The sequence below is a fragment of the Podarcis muralis genome, chromosome 12 (assembly GCF_964188315.1).
Source record: "Podarcis muralis chromosome 12, rPodMur119.hap1.1, whole genome shotgun sequence".
NCBI lineage: Eukaryota > Metazoa > Chordata > Lepidosauria > Squamata > Lacertidae > Podarcis > Podarcis muralis.
Genome location: NC_135666.1, coordinates 15,092,661 through 15,107,839, shown reverse-complemented (window position 1 = coordinate 15,107,839; position 15,179 = coordinate 15,092,661). Strand labels below are relative to the sequence as shown.

The 15,179-nt window shown below is 43.4% G+C and overlaps 1 protein-coding gene across 10 annotated transcripts in view; it reads right to left on the bottom strand.

The window, feature by feature from the left end:
* ZMYND11 (zinc finger MYND-type containing 11) overlaps positions 1-15,179 on the bottom strand; it is a 103,775-nt gene that overhangs the window by 65,028 nt on the left and 23,568 nt on the right. For 9 of the 10 annotated variants that reach the window (XM_028751443.2, XM_028751448.2, XM_028751449.2 and 6 more), the window contains exon 2: positions 11,986-12,055. The exons of the other annotated variant lie outside the window; for it this stretch is intronic. The gene's annotated coding sequence lies outside the window, so the exon portion shown is untranslated. The remainder of the gene's footprint in view (positions 1-11,985; positions 12,056-15,179) is intronic. 10 annotated transcript variants of the gene reach the window in all.

The window sequence follows — 15,179 nt, the reverse complement described above, 5'->3', positions numbered from 1 at the left end:
CTCTCTTTTCCTTCTTGTATGTTTCACTGGACATAAAGCTGGTATCTGTGCTCTTAACGCTGTTACACTTTGAGCATGTTAAATTGCAATCTCAGTTTCCTTACTTGTTTCTTTTGCAGGAATGCTCTTCTACACAGATCCTGGACAATTCAACATATTCAGTGTGAAGACTATGAGATGCTGTAGTGCAGCCCAATTACAGTGCAGCGGGATATCAAATCCAAGAGTTTGGATTTGATATCCCGCTTTATCACTACCCGAAGGAGTCTCAAAGCGGCTAACATTCTCCTTTCCCTTCCTCCCTCACAACAAACACTCTGTGAGGTGAGTGGGGCTGAGAGACTTCAGAGAAGTGTGACTAGCCCAAGGTCACCCAGCAGCTGCATGTGGAGGAGAGGAGACGCGAACCCGGTTCCCCAGATTACGTGACTACCGCTCTTAACCACTACACCACACTGGCTCTTCTGCAGCCAGGAAAGTTGGGGATAAGGAACAAAAACTTGCCACATCTCTAAAGATGCAAATCTGATTTGCTTTTGCCATACTCAAGCCTGAAAAGCTGGTTTACTTTCTCTAACCAAGAAGATGACATACGATACAAGTTATTTACAGCCTCACCTACTAGATGGGTGTAGAGCTTCAGGCCTGAGGAACAAATGCAGCTCTGCAGCCTCTGGGACTCTCCCCAGGCCACACACCCTCTCAATAGGATACACCTCTTGTTTTCCTGCCTGGGTCATGTAATTCAATCATAGTTGGAAGGGGCCACAAGGGTCATCTAGTCCAACCCCCTGCAATGCAGGAATCTTTCACCCAACACAGGACTTGAACCCATGACCCTGATATTAAGAGTCTCAAGCTCTACCGTGTGATCATGCTTCTTGCTTGTCTGGAAGGAGGAGGGGAAGGATGTGTGGTGTGTGAACTTCCCATAATTTTTTGACTTTGGAGCTGCTCCAGCAAAAATACATGCTTCTGTAAGCATCTTGAAGAACTATGTACCATTTAAAGGCTGCAAGCAACCGAGCGTCTCCACCATTCTGCCCAGACACTGAGGTCCAGCTCCGAGGGCCTTCTGGCAGTTCCCTCACTGCGAGAAGCCAAGAGGGCCTTCTCGGTAGTGGCACCTGCCCTGTGGAACACCCTCCCACCAGATGTGAAACAGAACAACAACTACCAGACTTTTAGAAGACGTCTGAAGGCAGCCCTCTTTAGGGAAGCTTTTAATGTTTGAAGCATTACTGTATTTTAGTATTTTGTTGGAAGCTGCCCAGAGTGGCTGGGGAAGCCCAGCCAGATGGGCGGGGTATAAATAATAAATTGTGTTGTTGTTGTTGTTGTTGTTGTTGTTGTTATATAGTACAGTAAAAATTTGACTTTGTCTTTCCAAACATCCAATGTCCTTTAAAAATGTGTTGGGGAGGGGGGATTATTGGGTTGGTTTTTATTGTGAATTTTGTGTTTTTTATAGTGATTTGATGTTGTAACCACCCTGAGACCTGCAGTGGGTTGGACTAGATTACCCTTGGGGTCCCTTCCCAACCTGACAATTCTACGATTCTGTGGGAAAGACTATGTTGGGAGATGACGAAGCGTTTCAAGTAAGATTTGCAGGATCAAAGCTGCACAATCCAACCGTACTAAAGTGTTTCATTCTATTGCTGCAACTCACTGGTGGGCGTCACTAAAACTGCATGGGTGTGTTTGTGTATTTTTGTAAATAATGGCAGAGCCACGGCTGGAGTAAGTACATTTGCTGCTGAACGGATTTATTTTCTTGGAAGTTTTTTTTTTTTTAAAGGACAGGAAAATACCACTCAGAGAATAAAAGACACAACTTCCTGATAACACACAATACAGCAGAGGGCTTAGAAGAACTATTCCCCCGGCCGAATCACTAGCTAACATTGCTTTTATGTATTTCAACACAATGGCAATGTTATACTGGAAGCTAAGCGGCTCTGGCCTTTGGAAACTATCATTTAAAGGTATGATTTACACATAAAGCCGAGGGATGCCTGTTTTATAAATCTGCAAGAGCAGCTAAAATGGGAGTTTCTAGGTTCTATGGGAAATCTCCACTGCACGACCAACAATGCAATCTGTTAAAAAAAATATAATAAAAGGTAGGGAAGAAGAAGAGTTTGGATTTGATATCCCGCTTTATCACTACCCTAAGGAGTCTCAAGGGACCCGGGTGGCGCTGTGGTCTAAACCACTGAGCCTAGGGCTTGCCAATCGGAAGGTCGGCGGTTCGAATCCTCGCAACGGGGTGAGCTCCCATTGCTCGGTCCCTGCTCCTGCCAACCTAGCAGTTCAAAAGCACGTCAAAGTGCAAGTAGATACCGTATTTTTCGCTCTATAAGACGCATCAGACCATAAGATGCACCTAGTTTTTGGAGGAGGAAAACAAGAAAAAAAAAATATTCTGAATCCCAGAAGCCAGAACAGCTCTTCTGGCTTCTGGGATAGCTGCGCAGCGTGCATTTGCTCCATAAGACGCACACACATTTTCCCCTTACTTTTTAGGAGGGAAAAAGTGAGTCTTATAGAGCAAAAAATACGGTAAATAGGTACCACTCCGGCGGGAAGGTAAACGGCGTTTCCGTGCACTGCTCTGGTTTCACCAGAAGCGGCTTAGTCATGCTGGCCACATGACCCGGAAAAACTGTCTGTAGACAAACACCGGCTCCCTCGGCCAGTAAAGCGAGATGAGCGCCGCAACCCCAGAGTCGTTCACGACTGGACTTAACTGTCAGGGGTCCTTTACCTTTAAGGAGTCTCAAAGCAGCTAACATTCTCCTTTCCCTTCCTCCCCCACAACAAACACTCTGTGCGGTGAGTGGGGCTAAGAGACTACAAAGAAGTGCGACTAGCTCAAGGTCACCCAGCAGCTGCATGTGGAGGAGCGGAGACGCGAACCCCAGATTACGAATCTAACGCTCTTAACCACTACACCACACTGGGAAAAGAAAGCCATGACCACACGGATTTTATATGAAATTACTATACCAAGATGTGATTATTATTTTTTTAGTGCTGCACAATCATAGTGGGAAGTGGAAAAGGGATGACAAGAATATCCATTGTAGTTTCACCATTACGTTCTGGCTGTTGTCCTACCAACACTGGGGAAAGATGCCATCTGCACAGTACCTTCCGTGCATGGCTTTCAAACTGTATAGTGGGCCACTATCTACCCCACATTTGTTGCATGCATGACATACCCTGCATCAAAGCAGCATCTTGACTGAACTTCGTACTGTCCCCTTACAAATGGACCGGTAAGACTACTCTGTTTGAGAATAGAATACCGTATTTTTCGCTCTATACGACGCACCAGACCACAAGACACACCTTGTTTTTGGAGGAGGAAAACAAGAAGAAGAAATATTCTGAATCTCAGAAGCCAGAACAGCAAGAGGGATCGCTGCGCAGTGAAAGCAGCAATCCCTATTGCTGTTCTGGCTTCTGGGATAGTTGCGCAGCCTGCATTCGCTCCATAACACACACACACATTTCCCCTTACTTTTTAGGAGGGGAAAAGTGAGTCTTATAGAGCAAAACATACAGTACATGTTTATAGTACGCGTTAAATATAAAATCCCTGCACACAGAAAATCTGCTGGTAGAAGAAGAAGAGTTTGGACTTGATAACCCGCCTTTCACTCCTCTTAAGGCAGGCATAGGCAAACTCCGGCCCTCCAGATGTTTGGGACTACAATTCCCATCATCTCTAGCTAACAGGACCAGTGGTCAGGGATGCCTGCCTTAAGGAGTCTCAAAGCAGCTAACAATCTCCTTGGAGTCCATAGTAGAGTTTTCCCATTCCTGTTCTACACATTCCAGTCAGGATTAAATAATCCAACCATCATTCACAACTTTCATCATTTTCACCTATGCATGTTTCTAAAAAATGTTTTCAAGTAAAATTACTTATAATAATATTAAAGAGAACAATTCAGATGATTCAACACAGTAATTATAATGCTCATTCCCAAAAAAGTGGTCCTTGTCTGCACATTTGTCACACCGCTGTCATGATCAGCAAATTTTATTACTAGTGATATATCCAAAATTCTAGCATCCCAAACATGAATTGTCTTTTACAGAATATGAAACATTCAGGGGGCCTTTTTTTGCCGCTGCTAATGAACATAAAATAAATTCTAAATCTGAAGCACGGGTGCCTTTTGAATCAGCTCTTCGCACTGAATAACCTGAAAATACAGACAAGCATGTCCAAATTACAAGCAAATTCTTAACTTTATTGTTTCTCCATTGTTTTCAATTATAATTTAAATTAGAAGGCAAACAATAAACTGTGCTTTCCATTTAAGAAACAGCAGTAACTAAAACAGCTCACAGCTTCAAACTGGAAACATTTATTCATCTGCTGTTAATATCTGGCCAACAGCCAACATGAAACTGCTTGCATCTGCATTGTGCAACGTTTTATTGGCACTTTATGGTAGAATATCTACTATAAAACAAGTTTAGGGCAATAGGAGACATTTTTACAGTGAAAACAATAATTCTCTTATCCACAAATTCACGTTGTTCACGGACTAACTCCTTGCTGTTTAGAAAACTACTGCAATGGTCATCAGCTCATCTTCCTATTTCTTTTTAGACAGCTCTATTTGGTGTGAATTATGGAGAACTTCCCAAGATGACACAGAAGGCACTTCAACAGCAAGGGAAGAACGCAAGATGGGCAAAAAGAAAAGAGATGAGTGGGGAACACTTAGAAATCAAATGTCTACGCTTAGCCTTGAAAAGGCCTGCCCTCTTTTTGCTTGTAAGGATTCGATCAAGTTGACCTTGCATTGCAAGTCATAGCTACCACAAAATGGAACGAGCTGAACTCCTAGGGAACACCTCGCACTGCCAAACAGAGGCTATAGCTGATGCCCAAACTTAGAACACAAGCTGTATCAATAATAATAATAATAATAATAATAATAATAATAATAATAATATTTTTATTTATATCCTGCCCTCCCCAGCCGAAGCTGGGCTCAGGGCGGCTAACAACAATAAAATAGTACAACATTCTAAAATCATTTCATTATAAAATTAATTCAAATCAAATTGATGGCAACAATTAGGCTAAGTTCTGTGAAGATTGCCAAAGAAGGGAGTCAGGCTGTGCCCTGACCAAAGGCCTGGTGGAACAGCTCTGTCTTGCAGGCCCTGCGGAAAGATGTCAAGTCCTGCAGGGCCCTAGTCTCTTGTGACAGAGCGTTCCACCAGATTGGAGCCACAGCCGAAAAAGCCCTGGCTCTAGTTGAGGCCAGCCTAACCTCTCCTCTCCTCTCTTCCTCTCCTTTAATAGCGATAAACGTCTCTGTCAATTTTGGTTCTCTCGGCTAGACACTCTTACCTGGAAGTAAGCCCCACTGAACTCAGTTAGACCTACTACTGAATAGATATTGAACATGATTAAACTCTCAAGTAAGAGCCTCATGCTTCACAAGATCTGAAAAATAAGCACCTTTTCCCTCAGAGCATCTGGCAACACACATCCAGTAATATCACATATTGTTTGTAGGACCTCAGCTTGATACTTTTGCCTTTTCAGGCAACAGTTCTTGGTAGTTTACCTCTTTCAGCTGGTATTGGACCCTATACAGATAATTTTCTCCAAAAGAGAGGTACCAACTCCATCTGAATATTATGTGAAAGACAAAGGGGGGGGGACAACTTTCCGTTTTCCATTTATACTGCCCGAGATGCTCCTTCACATTGCCAAGTTCTTTATCTTGCTGCTTCACATAATGAATCTCTTTATTGTGGCATACGTTTTCCCGGCCACAGCCGATTTCATCTGATGAAATGGACTGTGGTCGACAAAAGCTTATGCCATAATAAATATGTCAGGGCTGCATCCACTGATGGTCACATTCAGAGCAGATCCATTGAAATTAATGGGCATGTCTAACTAAGGCCCACTAGAATCGAGTTGGATACATCCTATAACCCTTAAGTCTTTAAGGTGTCACAAGACGAGATTTGATGTTTAAATACTGGCTTATTATTCTGTTCCGACGCATAATCTCCATTATAATGTGCATTCTGGGCAACAATCGACTGACGCGCAACTGAATGCATCACAGAGACCTGGAAGTGGCCAGAAAAGGGAGCCTAACTGGGTGGGGCTGTAACAGGGTGTAAGGGTCTTATGCACACTCCGCCCGGGGTCAGGAATGTAACCCCCTATGCAAACCAGCCGTTGCCTTTACAGTGGTACCTTGGGTTACATGCGCTTCAGGTTACAGACTCCACTAACCCAGAAATAGTACTTCAGGTTAAGAACTTTGCTTCAGGATGAGAACAGAAATCATGCTCCGGCGGCGCAGCAGCAGCAGGAGGCCCCATTAGATAAAGTGGTGCTTCAGGTTAAGAACACTTTCAGGTTAAGAACGGACCTCCAGAACGAATTAAGTATGTAACCAGAGGTACCACTGTACTTAAAAATTCTGAAGTAAACCTCCAGTCCTGTAATATTTTGATAGCCTAAAATTCTCATTCCTCCACCAATCTGTCTTATTAGCACTGACTTTATGCATTTAGACCTCTTACCCAAAAATATTCACAAGCAGTAAAGGACTGATGGACACAGTTCCGTTTAACACAGAGAATCCTGAGGAGTGACGTAGGGTATATACAGATTACTTTATACCAGCTAGATATTCAAAGACATCTGTCAAGCAGAATTCAATAAGCCAAGAGGGTGGGGAAAGGGATTAAAAAGATCAATAAATCAAAATGGTGAGGACCCAACAATCTATTTTATCTACATAAGAGAATATGCATCTTTTTTCGCTTCCTTGCTCCATGGCTTCCCGCTTTGGCTTCAAAGGCTTTTAAAGCATTCCTAAGCTGCAAAGACCCCTTTGGGAACTTGTTGGGGGAGTAAGAGAGAAGAGGAAGTATTACTCCAGCTTGGTTGGGAAAATTCCCACTACACCAGGCATAGGCAAACCTGGCCCTCCAGCTGTTTTGGGACTACAACTCCCATCATCCCTTGCTAACAGGACCAGTGGTCAGGGATGATGGGAATTGTAGTCTCAAAACATCTGGAGGGCCGAGTTGGCCTATGCCTGCACTACACAAACAAGACAGACCAGTGTATTTCTCCGGATCACAGCCGGGGGAGGAGAGAAGTTAAACAAAATTTTAGCCCCACAAAATCTATCGTGTTGAAATTAGTATGTGAAAATGATAAAGGCAGGGCCAATACATCAGAGCTGATTGGCAACACCTCCACTACTGCGATCAAATCAGGACTCTTGAAGTTCCAACTGCATTTCGGGCAATTTCATTCTGTATGCTGGCAGGATGCAAAAGGACAGTATAGAGAAGACAGAATCCAGGGCAAGACTATGTATAAAGCTCCATAAATCCAACAGGAAATGAACTTTGGTATGTGGCCTCATTAGAAGCAATATGTGGTTTTTTTCCTATAAATGTCATCTAAAGCTGCCAGTCCATCAGGCTGTAGGAGAGGGAGAGGCAGAGATGAGAGCAGAGGGTCTCTCTGCCAATTTTGGGCCCTCCTCTCTCTGAGGGCAGGGACTGACTTATTCCTGGCAATTGTAACATTTGTCTTAGTAAAGGTAAAGGGACCCCTGACCACTAGGTCCAGTCGTGGCCGACTCTGGGGTTGCGGCGCTCATCTCGCTTTATTGGCCGAGGGAGCCGGCGTACAGCTTCCGGGTCATGTGGCCAGCATGACTAAGCTGCTTCTGGCGAACCAGAGCAGCGCACGGAAACGCCGCTTACCTTCCCGCTGGAGCGGTACCTATTTATCTACTTGCACTTGGACGTGCTTTCGAACTGCTAGGTTGGCAGAAGCAGGGACCGAGCAACGGGAGATCACCCCGTCGCGGAGATTCAAATTGCCGACCTCCTGATCAGCAAGTCCTAGGCTCTGTGGTTTAACCCATAGCGCCACCCGTGTTTTTCTTAGGCTACATCAAAGCTCATTGGCTTCATAACAGAATTTCAATTTAATTAAGGAAGGAGAACTATGCCATCTTCCAGAACACACATCTCACCAGGTTATCTTGGGCAAGTATCTGCTTTACATACAAATGGGCTTCAGGGTCAATCACTGGAATCTCCAGGTAGGGGTGAGGGTGGGAGGACATGACTGAAACCAGGGAGCCACTCCCAGCCACCGTAGACAATACTGCGCTAGATGAAACAATAGTCTGACTCAGTTTCCTCCGCTCCTGTTTTCTTCCTTATTTGACCTCGCAGGTTTGGTTTTTCTCGTGAGGATAAACTTCCCCTTAAGAGACCCCCGGAAAAACATTGGGATATAAATGTAGCAAGTAAAAAAATGCTTGTATAGATGCACGCAATGCATTTCAAAGTAGTTCACTGAAGCATAAAATCACAGTATTGGATGACTCTAGACAACATATAAAAACCACTCCATAATTCCATTCCAGCTGCTCATTACAAGAACTCTGCAACTAAGAAACAGTGCGTAAGTTTGCTTTTTTCCTCCTCCCTCCCAATTCCCTTTCCTTTCGTGACATGTCTTTCAGTTTGTAAGTTTGAGGCAGCAACTGTCTGTCTGTAAACCGCTCTTGGAGCCTTTCTTTGGCTTTAGAACAGGATAAAAATGTTATAGATAAAAGAATAAATAAATAAATCAGCTGAATAAAGGCAGAATAATCCATCCACAAAAGCCAATGGGGGGGGGGAACCCCCACATCAAAACCACCCAATAATTTTAAATATCTTTTAAAATTTTAAATATTACATCCATTACAAAACATCTGTTGCTTTTTATTGCGTATTTTAGGTGCTCTTGTAAAGGATCGCTGTGCTTATTTTATTCTAGCTCCAACTGAATTGCTACTTTCTGGACATTTCCCTCTGAACCCGATACAGCTTCCCCCTCCCCAACTCACATAAAGTCCATACCATAATAAAATTTGTCGATCTGTAATGTGCCACAAGACTATTTGTTCTTTTTTTTTCTGCAACAGATGAACAGATCCCCTTTTAGAATCTATAAACTGCTGTAATCAGGAAAGTGACACCCTAGAGAATCAAGACAGTCTTCTTTTAAATTTTAAAATCAGTGACTGATACCCAAAAATCCTCTAAACAGGTTTGGTGGCATTTGTGCAACACAGGGCTTAACGACTTGCTCCCCTCCTCCCTAAAAGCAACTTCTTTGCACTCAGTATGGAGTAATAGTGTTGGGAATCAATAAGAGATAAAATTTAAAGGGGAAATATGGCTAACGTTTATTAATAATACCAACAATCAGGGAACCCATCTCGGACTTTTCCTGGGGAAAAAGAAATGATTGATTCTGAGACGCTTTAACTTAAAGGAAATACAGTACTGTTTAACTGAAAGTGGAGAAGATGGATGTTCGCATGGACCGAAGGTTTTAAGTAATCATATTTTATTCTTTTATGTAAACAGCAGAAGGAAAATCAGAAGTTCCTTTTCTGTATTTTTTTGCTGATGTTTCTTTTCTTTTGCTTTATTTTCTGTTTCTCTCTATTTCCTCTCTTTGTTTTGTTGTTCTCCCTCCCTGTTTTAGGGAAGTTTTTAATGACTGATGTTTTAATGTATTTTTAACCTTTTGTAGGAAGCCGCCCAGAGTGGCTGGGGAACCCCAGCCAGATGGGCGGGATATGTATGCATGTATGTATAAATAAATAAATAAATGTTTGTTTGTTTGTTTTTGCAATTTCACTGTAGTATGGGAAAATCTCATTTTTTAAAAGAGCAAATTCATTTTTGTGAGCTTCAAATTTTGAAACTCAAAAAGGGTGTGTATGTGTTAAGGGACCCAGGAGGCTATCTTGCTGAAAAAAATGATAGCAAAACAACTTCAAGGTCTGCTGTCTTTGCAGGACCAACCACGCAACACAAAATCAGTTTATGTAATTATGTAATGCACATTCAACTTTGTAACTCACGTTCCCATGCCATTGCTTAGGAAAAAGGTACCAGCTAATATACAAAATGGCAATTCAAGTAACATTGTTTCAATATTTAAAACAAGAAGATAGCATTGTGCAAATGTGTTTCGTAATGTGAGCAGTACTGTATGTCTGAATGGACACCTCAAGATAAAAACTTTCCCGAGAGAGTAAACTAACGCCACTTATTTTGGGTTGCCATCTTTCAAAAAGTAAAACCCCGGATGCAGAAGTTGTTCAGCTTTAAGGAAATTCGGCAAAAACCAGACTTCCGACATGGGCTGCCATACATCCAGATTTCCCCAGCCATTTCCACCTAGACACTTGATTTCGACTGCTGTATTCCGGCTATGTCCAGGAAATTCCAGACGTATGGCAACCCTAACTTATTGCAGCCTCCATTCTGGACTACAAATCCCATCAGCCTCAGCCAGCATAGCCAAAATGTCTGAAGGGCACCAGGTTGGCAAAGATTGCCGCAATGTCTCTTTGAAACAAAATAAGAAAAAATTCTTCCAGTAGCACCTTAGAGACCCAACTAAGTTTGTTATTGGTATGCATGCACACTTCTTCAGATATACTGTGCTACTGGAAGGAATTATTTTATTTTGTTTCGACTACGGCAGACCGACACGGCTACCTATCTATATGTAGAACAATGTCTCTTTGGTCACTCAACAGACAGTTGAATGCCCACAGCAGTCCTGTTGCCTCTTCTTATCATATGCAATTGTTTGTTTCAACGTGGCACGTGTATTTTAATATTAAGTGCCTCAGAGGATTATTCCTCTATCAGTGTACAGTGGTACCTCGGGTTAAGTACTTAATTCGTTCCGGAGGTCCGTACTTAACCTGAAACTGTTCTTAACCTGAAGCACCACATTATTATTATTATTATTATTATTATTATTATTATTATTATTATTATTTATTATTTATACCCCGCAAAGCTTCCCTAAACAGGGCTGCCTTCAGCTAATGGGGCCTCCTGCTGCTGTCGCGCCGCCAGAGCATGATTTCTGTTCTCATCCTGAAGCAAAGTTCTTAACCTGAAGCACTATTTCTGGGTTAGCGGAGTCTGTAACCTGAAGCATATGTAACCCAAGGTACCACTGTATATTAAACGTTGTGTTGCATACAACAGTGTATTTGCATTTAGCATACAACAGTGTATTTGCATTTAGCATACAACAGTGTATTTGCATTTATGTACCACCTTTCTGTCAAGGCACCCAAGGCAGCTCAGAGCTTTAAAATGCCTAAACAGATGAATCGCATAAAAAGTAAAGTTGACCAGGAGTTGGAGGACAGTTCGACAAGAGCGGATTCCCACCCACCAACCCCAATGCTGTTGGCTTCGTTTTGGTTGTTAAATACAGCCACCCTCAGTATATGCTTACACTATTGTTCATAATCCTGGACAAGGAATATTCTAGTCGGCTTGCCCAGAGAAGCCTGGCATCTGTCACCCCTAACACATGGCTTCCCTCCAGAAACCTGGCTCCTGAGCAGTCTTAGAAGCTCAGATATATAGGTACCAAATGGTGCCCTAAACCAGGGTTTAACCAGAATGTCTAACTGCTATTTTGGGGCCAGGCAGCTCGAAAGATGTATTTTTCAATACCATTTTTTGTTCCTGAAATTCATTCTGATTGTGCAGATAAAATAACCCAGATAGAATTCCAAAGGATGCGCTGTTAGCGTGTGAAAACAGTCAGGATCCAAGGATCCCCTGGCATGCACCTCCAGATGGTGGAGACGTCAGGCACCATCCTGGCAACAGGCCATCTTCACTTGGTCGCAGGTGGCCGATAGCCAGGTGCAAAATGCACCTGGTGAATTCTGAACATTGCTCCTGATTGCACTCCAGATTATTGATTAGAATACAATAGTGGGCACTGAACTGAGAGCAGTAGGTGGACTCCTTCGCAACTGGATTTTATATACGTGGGATTATTTAATCCTGGGCAAAGGGGCCGCTGACTATAACACACAACATTGCAAGAACAAAAGAAGCACCTACTTCAAAAATTGTCAGGGGCTTATGATGACGAAGGCCAATGATTTATGCAGACGTCAGAGATGCTGGGATACTAGACAGGAACAAGGAGAGGAAAAAATGGAATCAAATGACAGCCATGTGAGTTTACGAACGCAAGCCAGTCACCTGAACCAGCAACGGCAGGGCTCTGATGCATCTGCTGATCTTACAGCTTTGTTCTGTCTATAATACTTTTTTTATTTATTTGGGAGGCCAAGGTGCCTCTGGAAGAAAATTCATCCATAGGGCAGGAATACCGTGGCAACTTCTGATTCCCATCATGGCAACAGCTGTTGGTGGATCTGATTTCATGCAACTAGTCTAATCCTTTTCCCTTTTCAAAGAAAATTTTTAGTGCTTTTTCGCATCTATTCCCGCCCCCCCGTTTTTTAAGGTCACCTAAGCTATTGACCATCACAAGATCCTGTGAAAGCAAATTCCCTTCAATTATGTGGAAGAAGAATTTATTCCATTTTGTGTGTGTGTGTGTGTGTGTGTGTGTGTGTGTGCGCGCGCGCTACTTACTCTAATAGGGACAAAACAAAATCTTAAATCCTGCCATAACAGCAAACAATGGCTTACTGGGGTTGCGTTCAGATGGCATTTTATTCCACCTTCCCAACATTTCTTTATATCTTCCTGCTTCATGTGATGTAAAAGCCCCTTCTGGAAATCTGGGGGGGGGGGGGGAGGAATTGTTTGCAACCCTTTTAACTTGGAAAATTGCAGAAGGTAATTTTCCTGATATGATGAAATGTGGAGCAGTATCCCAGTACCCAGTTCTTTCCTGCCATTTAAAATTTTGTGAGATGTGGCAGCATATCGATCAAAGAGTCACAGTTCCATAATACAGCAGCTACTGCAGTGCAAAAGGAACGTTAAAATCGGGATAGAAGCGCTAGCATTATAACCAGTGAAACATACGCAGTAAGATTCCACACCTGAATGCCGCCTGGGAGGCAAAATGCATAGAACTGTATCAACACCACGCATTTAAAGCACATCAGTTTGCTCAATGAATCCTGGGACAGTAGCTTGCTAAGAGACAGTAGTTTGCTAAGGGTGCTGGGGACTGAAGCTCTGTGAGCGGTAAACTACATATCCCAGGACTCTCTGGGGGAAAGCCATGTGCTCTAAATGCATGGTGTGGGTATCATGAACAGGAATGGGATAACAACAAATGGCTGAAAGTAGATCTGCAGAGTCAATGCTTATATTTGGGACCTTAAAGGTAAAGGGACCCCTGACCATTAGGTCCAGTCGTGACCGACTCTGGGGTTGCGGCGCTCATCTCGCTTTATTGGCCGAGGGAGCCAGCGTACAGCTTCCGGGTCATGTGGCCAGCATGACTAAGCCGCTTCTGGTGAACCAGAACAGTGCACGGAAACGCCGTTTACCTTCCCGCTGGAGTAGTACCTATTTATCTACTTGCACTTTGACATGCTTTTGAACTGATAGGTTGGCAGGAGCAGGGACCTAGCAACTGGAGCTCACCCCATCGCGGGGATTCGAACCACTGACCTTCTGATCGGCAAGCCCTAGACTGTGGTTTAACCCACAGCACCACCCACGTCCCTACATTTGGGACCTTAGGGATATATTATTATAGTTGTTGTATTTTTTTATATATATCCCGCCTTTCCCCCAGACCAGGACTAAGGCAGGTTCTGGCTAAAGGCAGAAACTACAGGGTAATCAGCCAGACCAGGGAGAAAGGTTCCTAACACCAAACTATCAGAATGAAGAACGTGCTAAACAGAGGCCCAGGCTTGCTCGCTTGCAGGAGTAAAAAAAAATAGGCACTGCTGCTCTTTGTTAGGCTGCCTTTGCACCACCCTGTCCTGTGTGTTTTGACACACATTTTACCAAAAAGAATTTTTTTTAAAGTTTTTAAGCCTGCAACAGGGAAAGAAAAGAAAAAGTATCTTCATGCAAGAATATTTAAAATGCAGAACTGGCAGTGCAGAGAGTGGCTAGAGCAGGCTAGGAGGAAAGGCCTGCTGTGCCTTCGATAGCCAATGTGGTGCCCTCCAGATGTTGGGACTCCCAACTCTCACCAGCATGTCAGCAGTCAGGATTGAGGCGGCTGTAGTTCATCACATTGGCTACTTTGTGCTACGCATTTGCTAAAACAGGCTGCTGTCAAGATTACTGAGCGCTCGGGTTGTGAAGAGGCCATAGCTCAGTGGTGGAACACACACCTTGCTATTAGGAAGTTCTCCAGTTAGGAGATCTAGGAAGAACCTCTACCTGAGATCCTGAATAACTGCAAGCGATCACAGTAGACAGAACTGGGCAAGATGGACCAAAGGACAGAAAGTTGCTTGTTCACTATGCATTTGGACAGGTAACCAAATTCTGCATGGTGGCTCCTGAGATCAAGGAGTAGGCTTTCGTCTATGTTTGGATACAACTGGATGCACTGATTTTTTCGTTTCTTCAAGTTACAGAGCAGCACTGGGTACGAGGCTGCTAATATATTCATAAACAGGACACCAAAAATATTTTTGCATGGGGTATAAGTAAAATATTTATAATTCTTCGGCCACACCACGAAAGAATCAACGCATCGTTTTGCAGTAGTACCATGCCCTGGCTCACAACACTGGTACAGAGCAACACGTCACAATTGTGCACTGCTATAGCAATGGCTCCTGACCATTTCTCAGCAAATTCTAAGATGCAGCTTACCAATATGACCCAGAGTTGAAATGGCTGCAACCCAGCAAAGAGTCACACCTCACTTTGTGGAAAACCACAGTTGCTGCAAGCACCGAAGGGCAAGAGATGATGACAGATTATGAAATAAAACCTGTTTCGCCTTTCTCACAAACAATCCAGAGAGAGGGGCCAACAACGGAACAGAAACAGATTGAAGTGGATCCAAAAGAAGGAATTCAGCTGTGTGCTAATGCGATCAGGCTGTCAAACGTGAGCTTTTCTGCTCACTTGCTGGAACACACTGCTCTGGGGTTTCTCTTGACCCCCCGAGCCAATTTGGGAGGGAATTCCTGTTGCCCTAGCAGGACTCACTGCTCCCGCAAGAGCCACTATTTCGTTGAATCTGGCCCAAAATCTCCTCCTGAGGGATGCTGCTTGCAATACAATGTAATATATGACAAATTATTAATAAGCAGCTTTGGGGGTTGTTGTTTTTGAGGATCGCATTTCATCCT